At 42.8% G+C, this 18,218-nt stretch overlaps 1 protein-coding gene across 1 annotated transcript in view; it reads right to left on the bottom strand.

Moving 5' to 3' along the window:
- CSMD2 (CUB and Sushi multiple domains 2) overlaps positions 1-18,218 on the bottom strand; it is a 701,191-nt gene that overhangs the window by 375,473 nt on the left and 307,500 nt on the right.

Here is an 18,218-nt window from a genome sequence, read left to right as displayed (position 1 = left end):
AGTATTTTGTTGGTGGGTTCCAGTGCAGATGTGGCCTTGGTGTAAATTAGGGGGAGTGGGACGAGGGGAAGGAAGAATAAAACATGAAAAAAAGAAAGAACATATAGTGTACTAGTTTGTAAAACAGAGTTCAATGTAATACGTGCCACTAGCAAATCATGGTGTTTAACACAAGGCGCTGACATTTCAAAGCCTTCTTCTGCTGGATGAAACTTAATGCTCCAAGGAATCTTCCCTTTGTCCACCAGTCAAGCTCACAGAGTAAATAACACAGAAAAAATCCCTTTATGGTGAAGTATTGAAATTATTAAGAGTGCATATAGTTAAGCACTCACATTTTATTTAAACTTTACAGGCTTGAGGAGGTGATTACAAGGTGCTCAAGCCTTTCCCACCACAATGTATCTGACTGGGTGGTTCCGTCAGGGACTTCACTTCCGTTTTTGGTGGATCACTCACTCTCTGCTTTCCTTCAATCCATCCAACGCATTTCACAGTCCTACTATCCTTCATCAGGCCTGTCTTCTTGGGTATCCCTACGGGCTATTTGTTAACCCTTTCCATCTTTTAAATAATTAAAGCTGTCACCAGTATAAATCATTTCCATGCCTGTATTTAATATAATGGTGCTATCTGCTCGTCATTCGCTATTAATCTATAGTAATTTAGTCACTTTTGGTGCTCTATAGACACAAAGCACCAGAAGTAAATGGCAGGTAATTGCAATAAAAAAACACACAAACATATAGCTTAGACTTACATAGACTAACAATTAAAAAAGTAAACGTAGGCTACACAATATCCCAGTGAGAACTGGAAAGGTTCATTGATGTGATTTTGCTAAAACCCGGTGCAGCAGGTCCCCGGACTCAAAGCTCGCAGCACTTAGATTCGTGGAGGCTACACAGCTACACAGCTCAACAACTGATCCGCTGACTAGCGTCTCCACGTAATAACGTGTGGACACTCCTGCCTCTTCTCCTTTTCTCTGAAGTAAGGGTCACTTAGTTAAACCATTTGGATAAAGCATTTCTTTCTTTTCTGATATCTTAGTTGGTTTATATGTAATGTGCTCTTTCCAGTCTGATTTGTCCTCAAATAGGATTATTCCCCTACATTTTTCTCATAGTTTCCTTCGAAAAATCGCTCTTTCACTGGATTCTCTGGAATTGTCCAAAAGGTATATTCTGAATCCATCTGAAATGATGGTTACCAGTGGCTAGTAAATAATAAGCAGTTAACAAGGAAGCCCTAATGCACTTCTAATATGAGAAATGATTTAAATCATTACTATATATTTTTTTCTTCTCCTAAGTATGACTCCTTACATTGAGTTCTTTGGCCAGAACATGTCAAGCCTGAAACAATGTCAAAGTTAGATCCCTCAGCAGGTCTACACTACCAATTGTATACTGTTTCTTTTGTATATCTTCCACTACATAGAGAGAAGGGGAAACAAAACAACAATATAGCAAATAGTAAATAACATTATTTGAAAGAAGCTAATGGAATGTTGTTTGACACCAAGACTTACTGTACAGATATTGAACTGTGATCCAACACTAACTTTTCAAAAGGAATGACATACACTCCTTATACAGGCTGCTCAGGAAGGTGTTTTAAATAAGGCTGAATTTAATTCATTTATTTTTTAAATAGAGAATCCAAGAATTCCAACTTTTTATATTTTACCAACATTAAAACCCTGATGAAGCAGTGGGACACCATGAATGGCGGGAATATAAGGGATCTGTTCGATACCTACAATATCTTACAATATTTACTGCGCCTTGAACAATATACGCTCTCTGCAATCTCAGAGCGGGCTTTAGGGTAGATAGATAGGCGCGGTCGATCAGGGTGCCAAGCAGTTGGGTGTGTGCTGAAAGACCATCCCATTGATCTACCCCAGGGCTGTCAGACTAACTGCGGGGGCCTGGCGAGTGCTGCAAGTTGCTGCCGGGTCGCTGCCTCCTCCCCCGCTGGTGAGTGCCTTCTAACTCTTCCGCTGTGGTGCAGTCTTCTGGCTGGGGGGGGGGGCATGCAGCAGGAGAAGGTGGAGGCGTGCATCAGAGGTGGAGGAGGCGGCAGCCCGGCAGCAACTTCCAGAATTCGCCAGAGGCTTCCCAAAGGTAAGATGTGGGGCTTATGTGGGGGAGGGAGGCTATTGTAGGGGTGGGAGGCTATTGTGGGGCGAGGGGGACAGGTGGGAAGCTATTGTGGGGGCAAGGGGGGCGATGTTTGTTGGGGGGGAGGGATTGTTGAGGAGAGAGAGAGGGGGAGAGAGCAGGGGAGAGAGGGGGAGAGGGAGAGAGGGATTGAGGGAGAGAGAGAGGGATTGAGGGAGAGAGAGAGGATTGGGGGAGAGAGGGAAGATTGGGGGAGAGAGGGAAGATTGGGGGAGAGAGGGAAGATTGGGGGAGAGAGGGAGGATTAGGGGAGAAAGGGAGGATTGGGGGGGGAGAGGGAGAGGGAGGATTAGGGAAGAGAGAGAAAGAAGGAGGATTGGGGGGAGAGAGCGGATTTGGGGGGGGAGAAAGAAGGAGGATTTTGGGGGGGGAGAGAAGGAGGATTTGGGGGGGAGAGGGAGGATTTGGGGGGAGAGAGGGAGTATTTGGGGGGAGAGAGAAGGAGGATTGGGGAGGGAGAGGGGGAGGGAGAGGGGGAGAGAGAGGGGGGAGGATTGGGGAGGGGGAGAGAGAAAATCTCTTAGATTTTGCAAAGGCTTTTGATACGGTTTCACACAAGAGGTTGGTGTACAAAATAAAGAAAATTGGACTCAGTAATAATATATGCACCTGGATTGAAAACTGGTTAAAGGACAGACAACAGAGGGTTGTCATAAATGGAACTTTTTCAGGTTGGGCTAAAGTCGTGAGTGGAGTACCTAAGGGATCGGTACTGGGACCCCTGCTTTTAAACTTGTTTATTAATGACCTTGAGGTTGGCATCGAGAGCAAAGTCTCCATCTTTGCTGATGATACTAAATTGTGTAAGGTAGTAGAATCAGAGCAGGATGTAATTTTTCTTCAGAAGGACTTGGAGAGACTGGAAATGTGGGCAGGTAAATGGCAGATGAGGTTTAATACAGATAAATGTAAGGTTATGCATTTGGGATGCAAGAATAAAAAGACAACTTACAAATTAAATGGGGATAAATTGGGGGAATGCTTGATGGAGAAGGATTTAGGAGTGCTTGTAGACAGCAGGCTTAGTAATAGTGCCCAAAGTCATGCAGTTGCTGCAAAGGCAAACAAGATCTTATCTTGCATTAAACGGGCAATGGATGGAAGGGAAGTAAACATAATTATGCCCCTTTACAAAGCATTAGTAAGACCACACCTTGAATATGGAGTACAGTACAATTTTGGGCACCAATCCTAAGAAAAGACATTATGGAACTAGAGAGAGTGCAGAGAAGAGCCACCAAATTAATAAAGGGGATGGACAATCTAACTTATGAGGAGAGGCTAGCTAAATTAGATTTATTTACATTAGAAAAGAGGCGTCTAAGAGGGGATATGATAACTATATACAAATATATTCGGGGACAATACAAGGAGCTTTCAAAAGAACTATTCATCCCACGGGCAGTACAAAGGACTCGGGCCATCCCTTAAGGTTGGAGGAAAGGAGATTTCACCAGCAACAAAGGAAAGGGTTCTTTACAGTAAGGGCAGTTAAAATGTGGAATTCATTACCCATGGAGACTGTGATGGCAGATATAATAGATTTGTTTAAAAAAAAAGTTGAACATCTTTTTAGAAAGGAAAGATATACAGGGATATACCAAATAAGTATATATGGGAAGGATGTTGATCCAGGGATTAATCCGATTGCCAATTCTTGGAGTCATGAGATATCATTGGATGATATGACTATGGTTTTTTTTAGAATAGAGAGAGGGGGACTGGGGGGAAGAGAGAGAGGGGAATTGGGGGGAAGAGAGAGAGGAGGGACTGGGGGGGAGAAAGAGGGGGAACTGGGGGAAGAGAGAGAGAGTGGACTGGGGGGGAGAAAGAGGGGGGTCTGGGAGGAGAGAGAGGGGACTAGGGGAAGAGATAAAAAGGGACTTGGGAGAGAGAAAAGGGGACCGGGGAGAGAGAAAAATGGACTGGGGGAGAGAGACAAATGGACTGGGGGAGAGAGACAAATGGGCTGGGGGAGAGAAAAGGGGACTGGGGGAGAGAGAGGCGACAAGGGGAGAAAGAGAGGAGACGAGGGGAGAAAGAGAGGGGACTGGGGGGGAGAGAGAGTGGACTGGGGGGGATAGAGAGGGGGGCTGGGGAGAGACAGAGGGGAACTGGGGGTGAGAGAGAGGGGACTGGGGGAGAGAGAGGGGACTGGGGGAGAGAGAGGGGACTGGGGGAGAGAGAGGGGACTGGGGGGGAGAGAGGGGGAACTGGGGGGGGAGAGAGGGGGGACTGGGGGGGAGTGAGAGGGGACTGGGCGGGCGATAGAAGGGACTGGGAGAGAGAGAAGGGACGGGGGAGGGAGAGAGAGAGAGAAGGGACTGGGAAGAGTGAGAATTGATGGGAGAGAGAAGGGATGAGAGAGATGGGATGGGAGAAAGAGAGAATGAGCGAGAGAAGGGATGAGAGAGAGAGAGAGAGAGAGAGAAGGGAAGGGGAGAAAGAGAATGGATGGGGGATTGAGAGGAAGATGGGTGCCAAATACAACTAGAACACATGAACAAAATCTTATTGTAACTTGAAAAAACACTTTTATTAATTTCTAATTCTCCTCTCTGCTGAAGTAGCAGCAAATAAGTTATCTGCAACAGGGTACTGGAGCCCAAAGCAGACGAGGTCTGAGGTTGGGTATTTGACAACTCCCTCACCACGAAAAGCATCTTTTATGTCCACAAAATCTGTATGTTATAACTCAAAACATGGCTATACAATCATGCATTGCTGTTACCTGAGAAGAGTACTGCAGATTCTGCCATTCTAAGATAACATTTGAGGAATAGTATGCAGGGGTAAGAGAACGAATACTGTGGGGTTTCATGGCACATACAATGCTGGAGATTGATCTCATTCACTGGTTTAGGATTCAATTGTAAGCGGATTAATATTAGATGTATTTATTTTCTGTACTCAGATGGATGATGGTACAGTCTGTGCCATGCCTCCCTCCTGAAATCAATAACTGAAATAGCAGGCAGTGTGGGCTACATATTAGTGTGCCTACAGTATAATATATGCCTGCTATATGTATAAATATGTTATGCTAACTGGCTATGTTTGCCCCTGCCATCCACATTACATTTACAAACTGTTCAAGGCATAACAAGCTGCATTGTTTTCTCTTAAATGTATTAAAGCGAAAAAACATGTGAAATCTTCTGGCTTTTGTTTTATTTTATTTTTAATAAATCATTTCTGTAGTACTAGATAGTGACTGTTTGTTTTTTTCTCTTTATTCAACTCTTAATGCCATTTTTTATGCGTTTTAATATAGTAAGCATCCTTCTATTTCTATAGCAGGTTTTATCCCACCTCCCCAGCAGTGTAACACTTTCCTGTTTGTGATCATTTGTTGCCAATATTCCCAGTTGTTTGTGCTGCAAACTAAAAAGGTGATGTGAAATAGCGCTAATGGGAATTAAAACAATTAACCCTATTCTGAGGGTGAGCCCTATGGTAGAAAGGCAGCCTGGTGATAAACTGACAGTACAATCAGAATAGACAGCATATAACAAAAAAGAGATACCGGCGCCTAATGAGTCCAAAATGATGGAATCCTGGATATCCAGTAGAAATAGTTCCAGTCCCAAGATGATCAACAGTCTCTAAATCTTTGGGTGCTTAGATAGGACTTCATGCAGGTGAAGTGGAACATGTAATGAGAAAAGAAATATTTAGAAATATAGGAACTGAAGTGTAAATTTCTTAGTAAGAATTACCCCGAGCATATTTTGGATGAGGCTATAAAACATGTCACTAACTTGAGAAGAGAAGATCTTCTTGTCTATAAGAAAAAAGACCCGAAAAATAACTTCTTTAAGAATATCCCATTTATTACACAATATAACGGCATGGCACCAAAGATTAAAAAAATAATCAATAAACATTGGCCAATTCTCTTGAGGGACACTGTTCTAGCTGGAATTCTACCTCTAAAACCACAAATTATATTCACCAGGGCGTCAAATTTAAAATCCAGAATAGCTCCAAGCTGTCCACTCATTCAACAAAAAGAGAAAAGAGCTATGATAGACAAAGGTTTTTTTAAATGTTCTAAGTGTATGGCATGTACATACAGTAACAATGTAAAAAGTTTTAAATCAAACGTCACTATGAAGGAATATCCTATCAAGTCACACATTAACTGTCATATGTGTTATGTCATATATTTACTCCAATGTCCTTGTGGCCTGCAATATGTGGGAAGGACAGGAAGAACGTATCAAAGGAGAGTGTATGAACACATATACAATATAAAAAGAGGATTGATAACTCATAGCGTATCCCACCATTTCCTCACACATCATGATAAAAACCCTAGCGGTCTCAAATGCCAAGCTATTGAGACTATTTCTGCTAGTACAAGAGGTGGTGATAGATTACAAAGATGCAGTATGCGCGAGGCATACTGGATATATGAGCTTAAAACATTATCCCCTAGAGGGTTAAATGTTTACTTTGAGTTAGGAGTGTTCCTATAATATCAGGTGGACGTTTTTTATTCTTTATTTTTATTCTTCCTTCCCCCCCATTAGGGGTTTTTATATTTTACTGTTTACTGCCAAATGCTATTGGTATAAATTATATTGTCAAATAGCCACTATTTTTACCCATTGTTTTTATGTTATGTTAAATGTTGTGTAGGTTACTAATGTTTTATGTTGTGCAAAGCTGAATCAAATGACAGTGATTTAATATGCTTATTGGAGTACACCCATGATTGCACTGATTGACAGACCAATCGGAGTCAAGTTGAGGGTATTTATACCAGCATCACTGCCATCACTTTATAACCCCTGAGGAAGTGTGTTTAGACACACGAAATGCGTAGGGCATTTTTATTACTATTTTGGACATTTAGTTGATTATAATACAAGCAGTACAAGCGCTGAGTGCCCTGTTTGAACGATCGAGGGGCAAGGAGGTGCGGATTGCCGTTTCCTGCAGCTTCACTGGGGATTGCCAGGCTTTGACGTCACATCCGGCGGCGTCACAACCGGTTCGCCACGACGGAGACGTCACTTCCGGCTATTGCCAGCAAAGAGATACGGAAGGAATACAAGGTTTCCAAGACACCCTGCGGACCCCAAACACGTGGCCACCAGCCTCCATTGACTCAATGCGAATTTATATCTGCCGTCCTGTGAGTGTTATCTAGGTTTTAACCCACCGGAGCGGCATATCAGCTAATTGTCCTACTATTTTAATCTTTAGTTAAAATAAATTAACTTTTATTATTAGCTTTGCTTAGTGTTGTTTGTCTAGTTGTGTCTGTTTGTCTTGTCACTTTGTGCCAGCCAGTTTGCAATTTTATGTCTGTATAATTTGTTTAGCTGTGTTGCACTAAATATTTCTTTTCTCATTACATGTTCCACTTCCCCTGCATGAAGTCCTATCTGAGCACCCAAAGATTTAGAGACTGTTGATCATCTTGGGACTGGAACTATTTCTACTGGATATCCAGGATTCCATCATTTTGGACTCATTAGGCGCCGGTATCTCTTTTTTGTTATATGTTTTGTGCTGCAAACTGTAACAATAGCCAATGTTACCTTAGTAATATCCGGATACATTGTAGCTGCCAAGTTGCACTAACTGGAGGATTGATTGAAACGGCAAGGCGGTCATTTCGTTAGTCACACAATCAGGATTTTTATAGATTTATAACAGGAGCACCAAACGGTTGCCAGCTTACTGTAGGTAAGAATATAGAATTTTACATTGTCACATTTTATATATTATATATATTAAAATAAGAAGAAAATATTATTCAAATAGTAATATATACAATTATATATTAAAATAAGAAGGAAAAAAAAAGGGGGGGGGGAATGTAGTATTGCTGCATTTTTAACTGGTTACCAATAAACATGCCATAACCACCCATCACAGAAGCTATGGGCGTGAGGCAGGGCAGTGGAGACCAGGAGCGAGAAGAGATACTGGCGTTTCTAAGGGGTCTTTGTATAAAAACATTTTGCAGTTGCATTGATGCCAAGAGAAGCATTAATATCTCTTAGCATCAATGTACTTTGAGTTCAACTTCTACCTTACATATTTTCCCCCAAAAATCCCACTCTACAGCCTTTTTTGGTTTTTCAATGAAACTCTGGGGGTCCGACGCACTAAGTGCCGGTAAATCAGGGCATTATTTTCACTGCGCTTAACACATCACGGAAGGTAGTTACAGTGTATGAAAAAACACCGGCCGCTAGTGATATCATTAGGATGGGCCTAATGTCAGGTTAAGTTAGCACAGCACTGCGTTAACTTCAAGTAATATGGCATTACGCCTGTCCTACTGCACCTCATGTGGCATTACTCCAATCCAGACCCTGAAATGTGGAGTAACGCCACCTTTAGGTAAAACCTAAATAACCTAACGTTGGTTCCCTGCGTTAACCTGAACAACCTTTTGTGGATATGCAATTTTAGGGGGAACATCTCTTTCGTATACCATTAGCACTAACGGCGGGAGAAACATTTAGCCATATGGTATTGAAGGAGTAAAACTGGGTTAACCTTAGGTTATGTGCATTACTATTAATCTAATGTTAATTTAGGTAAGCATCTGGGCCTGTGATTGCAATTTCCTCTCCCAGAATCCCCTGCTTGTCACATTACATTTCATGCTTACTCCATATTTACTTAGACATGCAACACCATAAGATACATTCCAGGTCCAGAAGACACCTTACAGGCCATTCATTTGAATGTTGTCAGGTGCTATATTTACTAAGCCATGCTAGAAAGTGTCTTTTGGAGTAGCAGTCTGAGTAAATATGACTCAATGTGTGAACTGGTGTCCAGAGCTTGAGCCAGTGTAAGTACCTGCCAATGCAGCTGCTCCCTTTCAGCACTGGCACATCCCTTTGATTCTAGCATTGTCTCAACTAAGATGGGAGAGTTCTTAGGTTGCTTTGCTCCAACCAAGATGGCCGAAACAAGGAAGCAGCCTCATTTCGCCCACACTCCAAATACAGGAAGTGGCTTCATTCACCCCATCCCAATATGGAAGATGAGATTGGCTACACCTGGGCTAGGCCTTAATAAAGAAGTCATTTCCATCCAGCCAGTGCCTGAACAAGGTTGCCCTGCAATTCACGTTGGTACCTGTTTCTTTGCACTTGATCTCTGCCTGTGTCACTGACTAGGAACCTTTGCCACCTGCCTTGATCTCTGCTTGTGACCCCGACTACACTAGGCTTATCAGTCCCGAGGCTGGTGGTCAGTCTCCTTATCATGCCTCAGAACTGCGGGTCAGCTTCCTGGTCTGAGATGAGCACCCTCATAGCTAGATCCTTACAGCAGGGCTGCACAAACATTTTGCCCTGCGCCCCACTTCCTGCTCTCCCCCACTGCTCGTGCCTCTCCTTTCCGTGTCTCAAGCATCAAAAGACGCAGCGGGGTCATGTGACCTCACGTCACCCTGTTGCCATGGCGACGCGTCACCCAAAGCTGTCTGAGTCAAGTTAAGAGAACTTACAGAGGCCTTTCATGGTCCCCCAGCATTTAATTTAAATGCTTTGGGGAAGCGCTCGGGCCTCTGTAAACGCCGCACCCCCCCTCAAAAAATCTCACACCCCCCAGTTTGCGCACCCCTGCCTTACAGCATAAGAAGAGAAACCGCTAACAGCATTAACATGTAATCGATGCTTGATATTTATATACAAGGTATAGGAATTCAAATTGGGACTTTGTCCTTGTGTTAGCATGGGGGGCAGCAGGCACACAGGACAGGGTGCTAAATGCTTCTGTATCTTTTCAAGGTGACTTGCTACGGGAAGAAACTCACAGTAAACTGTGTGAAATGTCATGAATCAATAAACCAAACAGATACAATCTTGCACAAGATAAAGGGCAGCGGTGTGTGCTCTTAAATAGTGAAACGTCCTGCCGTTAATTTATTTTTGTATTTCAGAGATGTATGTCCTTTGCTGTAGAGCCACCTGTGCTAAAGCAGGGAAATCCTGAAAACCTGACCTGTTGGCAGGGCTTGGCGACTGGAGTTGAGCACCCTTGCTCTATCTAGGCGGTTCCTGAAACCCAAGATAATTCTGTAAAAGCTTTATTTGCAATGTAATTTTGAGCAGGTCGGCGCGCGCTCCGTATCGTCCGGGAATAATGGGTCTTTTTCTTGCTATCGCACACGGAGCATACTTCAATTTGTTTTTTGGCAGGGCTTGCACTTGAAGAATGGAGCTATTAGTTTGTAAAATCCAATCTAAAAGTTAAAGTAACTGTGATGGCAGCTTCGCTAGAATTTATCTGTCAAACACCTCGAAACATTGCTGCTTATGATAATAATTCTTTATATACATGGTACAGTAAGACAGGGATACAGGTACAATTAAGATATGATTGGTGCAAAAAGAACTACAGCATCAAAACGGTGCAGGGTCTTCAATCACCCCGAGGAAAGGCTAAAGTATCCCAACATTTACAGCGTGCAGGAAAGAAGGGAGAGGGGGGATATGATTGAAACTTTCAACTACATCAAGGTATCAACTGGTTTCAGGAGAGAAGCAGGGAAAGAAAAGTGAAAGAACAAGAGGCCATGCACCGAAGTTGCAGTGTGGGAAGCTCGTGGGAGATTTGTGAAAGTACTTCTCCAATGAAAGAGTGGTAGATTCAAGGATACAAAAGTGCTAGAGGCTAATCCAGTAAGGTCATTTAAAAGTGCCTGGGATAGCTATTGTAAATATGAACAAAAATCAAAGATCTGACAGGTCTGAGATGCAACAGCAAGATAAGAAAATGGGCAGATTGGGGGAAGGAGGGTGGTGCAAGTACTTCTTATATGATGTTCGTTAATGTGTATTTATGTTTCTATGAAGACCTTGCAACCTAATTTTGTATCGGTAAGTGAGGCACAGAGGCACAATTCTGCACACTAGGTGTACCCGGCATAACATATGCCGATCTAGCAGATCTTAAAGGTTAGCAATTAAACATTGCTCTTTGTTTTCACCCTCTCCCGGGAATGCCTTGCTGTCTCTTGTTCCCCACCTTACTCTCTCTCTCCATTATGCCCTGCTCCTCTTTGCACTCCCTGCCTTACTGTGTCTGTTCCTTTCTGTGCACACTACACTCCCTCTCCTACTCATCTCATCCATCTCCTCTCCTTGTTGTCTCTCTGATTCCTCCTCCTACTCACCTTGCTGTCTCTCCTCCCCTCTCTTTGCACTCCCTTCTGCCCACTGTGCATGCTTCTCACCATTCCCTCCTCATCATCCACCTGTCTCCTCCTCCTTCTGTCTCTTTGCCTTCTCTCCCCTCCTTGTTGTCTCTCCTCCCCTCCTTGCTGTCTCTCTCTGTCTCCTCCCCTAGTTTTCCCTCTTTTTTTTTTTTAACCCTAATTGTTTCTCTCCCAAGGAGGCATTCCGGTTGTTGCTTAGCAACCCTGTAACAGCTGAATTTTTGGACAGAACCATACCCGATACATACATACATACATACATACATACATAAATACATACATATCTATCTATATCAAGTGCCTATATGGATTATCGCACCCATTCCAGCATTTACTTCCATTCACGTCAATGGGAGTTAACGCCGGAACTGATGCAATAACCGTTAACGGCACATGATCCATGTGTCTCAATGTGATTAGGCCATAGTGTTGAAAGAGCCTCCCCTTCTTCCTAATGATGAATCCAGCGTGTAGCCTACTGTACATGAATCTTCTACTTATCTAATTGTGGGTCCAAATACCTCCACCAAGGTTTGAAAGTCTTAGCTGACAAGGTTAAAATACAACCAGGGAGATTTGGGCAACTTATGGGGGTTGCCAATATCTATAGGAACCGCTCCAAGCAATCTCTAGCCAAGATCATGGACACCCTATAGGTGAACTCTGTCCTTCCCATAAAAAATAGTAATCATAATACAGAATTATATTCTCTGTTTCTTACCCGTTTAACGTTCTGTTCAAATTCCCAAGGTAAAAATATTTCGCATACATTTACAAATTCCTGATAAATGAAAATAGACCATCAAAAAAGGGTTATATTCAGACATAATATCTGAAAAATCCCGATGCAATTATAACTTTTAGTGCAATACAAAAAGAGTGATGCTATGAACCAGCAGGTACACAGCACGTCAACCTCTAGTTTAAAGCTTGTACTCATGAATCCCTTCAATAGCAAATGTTTCCTCAAAGAAAGCCTTCATCAGACAAACAAAATTAATTACAATTAAGAATGCCAGTGAATGGGACATAATTTCCTTGTTTCAGGCCAGCATTGTGTCTACATTCAATGCCAGACGGTAACAAAAACATCTGTCTTTTCTTATTTGTTTATTTCAGGCTTTGTGTATATACAATATACAGTATCCTGCATAAGACTGAAAAGGGAACAAAACAAATCTAGATTTACTGTATAACCAGTGCCTACCAGGTATGACGTGAATGATTCAAAGGCATAAAATGATCACTAAATTGTTCAACCACCCACTCACACCACCGGTGTGTGCTAAAAATTTAACCCAAAAGCAGGAGTGAATTAAAAAAAAATACAGCGATGCAGCTATGGTAACACATTGTATATGTAACCATGGGAAATAGTAGTTACAAGTGTATATACATGTACTGTACAATTGCTGAACGAAAAGGAAAAAAGGGGGAGCAAAGGATTAGATGGACCTATATTAACATTACTAAGATGACTTCATAGCCTATCTAGCTGTTTAATAAAGGTGGGGTGACGAAATGACAGTATATTGTAATCCAATACTCACACGGCCCTGTGTGAGCACATATGTGTAAGGGTATCTTGTTCCTGGTATCCACTTCTTAGCCCAAATGTTGTTCAGATGGAAGGGGGGGGTTTAGAAAAAATAATCATAAACTACTTACACGGCCATGTGTAAGCTCAATCCTGGGAGAGAATAATGTGGGGTTGTCTGATGGACCCGTCCGTGGTACTTCCCGTGGCAACGTATAATCAGCTGCTTGCGGGCAAAGTAATTGCTGGCGGTTCCCCTTCCCTCACACGTTCCAATCCTCCCCCCTCCCCGATTCAGGAAACGGGGATGCGTGGGGTAAAATGATAGCAGGGCGTCAGTTACAGTCTTCAATTAAATGAGCGTTTTATTAAACATTTAAACAGAACAAAAGACTCATAGAATAATGTTTAGAGCACCCCGTGGCACTCCGATCAGCGTGGCTGCAGGTCGCCTTCCAGCTGCGCTGTCTTCCGTATCCGGATTCAGAAGACAGCGCAGCTGGAAGGCGACCTGCAGCCACGCTGATCGGAGTGCCACGGGGTGCTCTAAACATTATTCTGTGAGTCTTTTGTTCTGTTTAAATGTTTAATAAAACGCTCATTTAATTGAAGACTGTAACTGACGCCCTGCTATCATTTTACCCCACGCATCCCCGTTTCCTGAATCGGGGAGGGGGGAGGATTGGAACGTGTGAGGGAAGGGGAACCGCCAGCAATTACTTTGCCCGCAAGCAGCTGATTATACGTTGCCACGGGAAGTACCACGGACGGGTCCATCAGACAACCCCACATTATTCTCTCCCAGGATTGAGCTTACACATGGCCGTGTAAGTAGTTTATGATTATTTTTTCTAAACCCCCCCCTTCCATCTGAACAACATTTGGGCTAAGAAGTGGATACCAGGAACAAGATACCCTTACACATATGTGCTCACACAGGGCCGTGTGAGTATTGGATTACAATATACTGTCATTTCGTCACCCCACCTTTATTAAACAGCTAGATAGGCTATGAAGTCATCTTAGTAATGTTAATATAGGTCCATCTAATCCTTTGCTCCCCCTTTTTTCCTTTTCGTTCTCCTATACCTTGAGGGTTTGGATACCCCTCTCTGGGGTCGAGCAGAGGAATTCATCGCAAGCCACGGATTGCATTGTGAAAGACTACATCCATTGGTTTTGGGATAAGTATTTCACTTTATTCTCTACCCTGTACTAATACCCTAAGGTAAGCGCCCGTTTTTTTTGCCTGCATTTCACTGTACAATTGCTGATGGGTTTTGTCCTGCGTTGGTCACACAGTACAGCCAGGGTCTCACCATTGATAACCACACATGGTATTTAATCAATATTTACCCCCCTCCCCCTCCCCCTTCTCAGCTCTAACGAATGCCACATCAGATGTCTCCCTATAGTGTATGATCAATCTCTCAGGCCATATAATGTAGATGGTGCAGGCTGGGCGGGTATGAAAGAAGGAAGAGAAAGGGCTTCAGGAACCTTTATAAAACAAAAAGCATGTTTACTGAACACCGTCCAAAACCCATGTTAAGACATAGACACAAAATGATGATGATACAAAACGCATGGCAAAATAGAAGCTTTGGGGAATCGTGATACCAGTATTAGAAGATGGGAGAGAAGTGTCCTGTTCCTGGTAGGTGATGCATGAGAACCTTCCAATTGGGCTGGGCTGGTCTGACATATCCAGGTTCCTGGTTCAGCAACTCTATGTGACATATGATGAACACCTCCATGTCCATGAACTTCCTGATCCTCTCTACAGGCGCACATAACTAAACTCCAAAATAATAAAAGTGAGATGACATAGCTAGCTGCAAAAACTGCATAGGAACCTATTTACAGGACATACATGAGAACTTCACCAAGAACTCTGACGAACTGCTTCAAGAGTATGGCCGTGGCTATCTATACTCACATACTCCCCATGACAACATCACTGGTGACACGGCAGAGTGGGAAGGGCAGGAACTAGTGATCCCACAGAGTTTACCCCTGCTATCAATAAAACCCCTTTAACCAGTTAGTAGCCAACCAAGAGGGAGCTACAAATAAAATAGTATGAGTATATAGTGATTATCTGTGGTATACAGCTACAGTAAAATGTCACTGAGGCTGATGAGTTTGTCTTAAATGGGACATAAACAGAGCCAGTGGGACATATGCCGGGATCAATCAAGCGTGTGCGTGGTATGGCATCTGATGGCATCTGATCCCGTGTTGACCACCATTCAAATCAATGGCAGTTAAAGCCAGATCGGTGAGCGATATCATGTACTGGAGCTGGATGAATTTTTGCCATTGTGTGGGTGAGACATCATGTGAAGGGAATGAGACACAAACTGAGACACATGGTAAGTGATACAGACATAGGAAACATCATACAGAAACAGAGTGGGGAGTACAGTGAGCAACTCACACAGGGTAAGTGACACACACACCAAGTGAGACACAATGAGAGTGGGATGCTGAATAAGCGAAGGTGATTCTCACTGCATTAGCCCCTCTACAAATTAGTGCGGCTCAGGGACTGAGGAAGGCTTGCAATACGTGAGTGAGACACTCCTACAGCAGAATAGGACCTTTCGGTGCGGCCATCCCGCCGCAGGGGACAGCTAGCCGCTGTCCGTTTCACCGTGAATTTAAGTGGTTAGAGGGTTTAGTGTTAGTATTTGGGGTTAACTTTAGGAATTTTAGGGTAAAGGGTTAACGGATAAAGGGCCCAATTGGGGGTAAGGGGTTAAAGGTTAACGTATGGGCTTAACGGGTTAGAGTACTAAGTTGAGAGTTTTAAGGGTAGGGAGTTAAGGTTAGGGACTTACCTTCGCAGTGAAATGGCCGGCGGCTAGCTTTACCCAGCGGCTGATTGGCTGCGACGTGATGGACGCACCAAAAAGTCCTAGGCCGCTCCTACAGAGTGATACACTACACCTCAGCGTGGCTCCTTAGCAAGGAGATATACTGTGATTAACAGTGTGTGCCAGAGGACCTTTCCTTTGGTTATGACATGAGCCTTCACGCTCCTCGCCCTTGTATTATATTTCTTGCGGTGTACAAGCCGCTCTGATCTGATTTGGTTGGTGTATGTGTGCAAATAGGCTCTGGCTTAATCACAGCTAGCAGGGGCTTTGTATGAGATTGTATTTACTTGCTGAGAAATCAATGAAATATTCATATCGTACAGTAGCCAGTATTTAACTTTACGTTAGGGGCCTTCTAGCAATCGTTAAGATCCCAAAACACAAATCACACTTTATCATGAGACTTAGAATAGAAGAAATGGAGCTTTAAGGGTCAAAACCCCTTAGGAACAAAGTGTACCAATGGCAGTGACATGATTAAGAGGTCACATCTGGGTTACTGATGCCTTTGTATCCGCACTTGACACCCACAAGTATTTTAAAATAATTATTTGGTGTTCTTACTATGTAAACATGCTGAGCTGAGACTTGGGGGAGGTTTGATGTTCCTCTGGCTGCTCCCTTGTGTCTGATGTCACTGTGTGTTCAGCAAGAGTTTGCACCAACAATGCCCCCTCTCTCCCCCTTACCTTATCTTTGTTTGCTCTCTGAAAAGTACGGGGTGGGTTAAGGGTAAAGAAAACCCTTGATCAACAAACACTTCCCCATTCAGAGTTCCCGACTCCTGAAGGAATTCAGCTTATAATGTATTCCCAAAAAAATGATATAAAACAGACACCTTTACTATTAGCATAGTAAGACTTGTTTAGGGAAGACTGTATGCTGTATTTTGTCTAGCCAGCTACGTGAGATTGCACCTTTTTATTATACCCGTACTGTAAGATCAATGTAGCTTAACCCTTTAAGTGACAAGTGGGCATGATACTGTGTATAGCTTCAAAGAGCAGTTGAGCATTTAAAAATTAGCTGCATTTAAAGAGGGCAGGGTGAAAGATCCTGAAATCCCAATTTACAAGGTCAATTTTACATGAGAAAAACAGGAAGTGTATTTTCAACATAGACCCTGTCACAACATTCCTCCATGGCACAGTGACATGGACAGGGGGTACTCATCTCTACCTCCTTTTCTTCCACTCCCCCTCCCCAATGCAGACAGAGCCAACCCTGACTCATGCATTGCTATGTTCTTGGCTATTTTCAGTATGTGAAGTGTGTTCCAGGCTCCTAGCCTCTATGGAACGCAAGGCTCGGTATTTAAATGATGGAAATATTTGTGTGGCTTAACCTTCTTCTCTGAAAAACAACACAAGCTTAACAAATTGGGGGGGGGGGGGGAGGAAGGAGAGGGAAGCAGACTCAGAGTTCCCAAGTCAATGTACATTGCAATTTTATTCAATATGCTCATTTGCAAAATTATCTTAAATTGCTAGATTTGAGAATGTCGAGACTATAAATAGGGGCACACATGTTTTGCTCTCTGTCTGGCGACAATTAGCTGAAAGCTTACTAATTTGGCGACGTGGTTAACCCTTTGAGGCTTGGCAAAATATTTAGCAGGGAATTGAATTTTGGGGGAGGGAGGGAAACACGTACAATTTTGCCAATACATTTTGGACAGTTTGACTGAGAGTGACTCAGGAATAAACAAGAAGTGCTTACGGTCAGTGTCACTGAATGTATCTCACCCAATGCCGGACTTACGCATAAGCTAACTAAGGTACAGCTTAGGGCCTCACAATATGAGGGGCCTCTAAAATATAAAAACATGTAGGCATTTCAAGTTTTAAAATCGGATGATAAATAAAGAAGATATGGGGGAAAATAAGATTTTCTATAAATATGGACATTTTCGTTCAAATATAATAAACATTTACCAATTCTAATACCTACTACTAGAAAATCTGATCATTTATCATTTGAAGACATCATCAATGACTTTGCTCTCCAAATATCCCCAAATTAAATGTTTTAGTATTAAAATGAATGTGATGCGCAAACACTGTTCAATTTAGCTTTACACCGCCATCTTTGTATGTAACAATGCTGGCATAATGCTTTCATTCATTGCAGTTTCATGTTTATATTTACAATGGGCCCTTCAGTCGGAACAATAAATCTATTTCTAATTTCTGGGACCTCTTAAACTTGACGTAGCATTGGGCCTCAGAAGGTGACATTCCGGCCCTGATCCAACCTATCGTAACACAGTGACACATTTGAATGTGACCCAACAAGCCCATGCATGATTAACATCATGTTGGAATACATCAATTAGTGCAACTACCAGCATTTTGGCCTTTAAATACAAAATAGACACATTACAATGTGTTTCCCCTTTACCATATACAATA

The sequence above is a fragment of the Ascaphus truei genome, chromosome 6, assembly GCF_040206685.1.
Source record: "Ascaphus truei isolate aAscTru1 chromosome 6, aAscTru1.hap1, whole genome shotgun sequence".
Lineage (NCBI taxonomy): Eukaryota > Metazoa > Chordata > Amphibia > Anura > Ascaphidae > Ascaphus > Ascaphus truei.
Note: the sequence above shows the minus strand (reverse complement) of the source record. Positions and strands in the feature narration are given on the sequence as shown.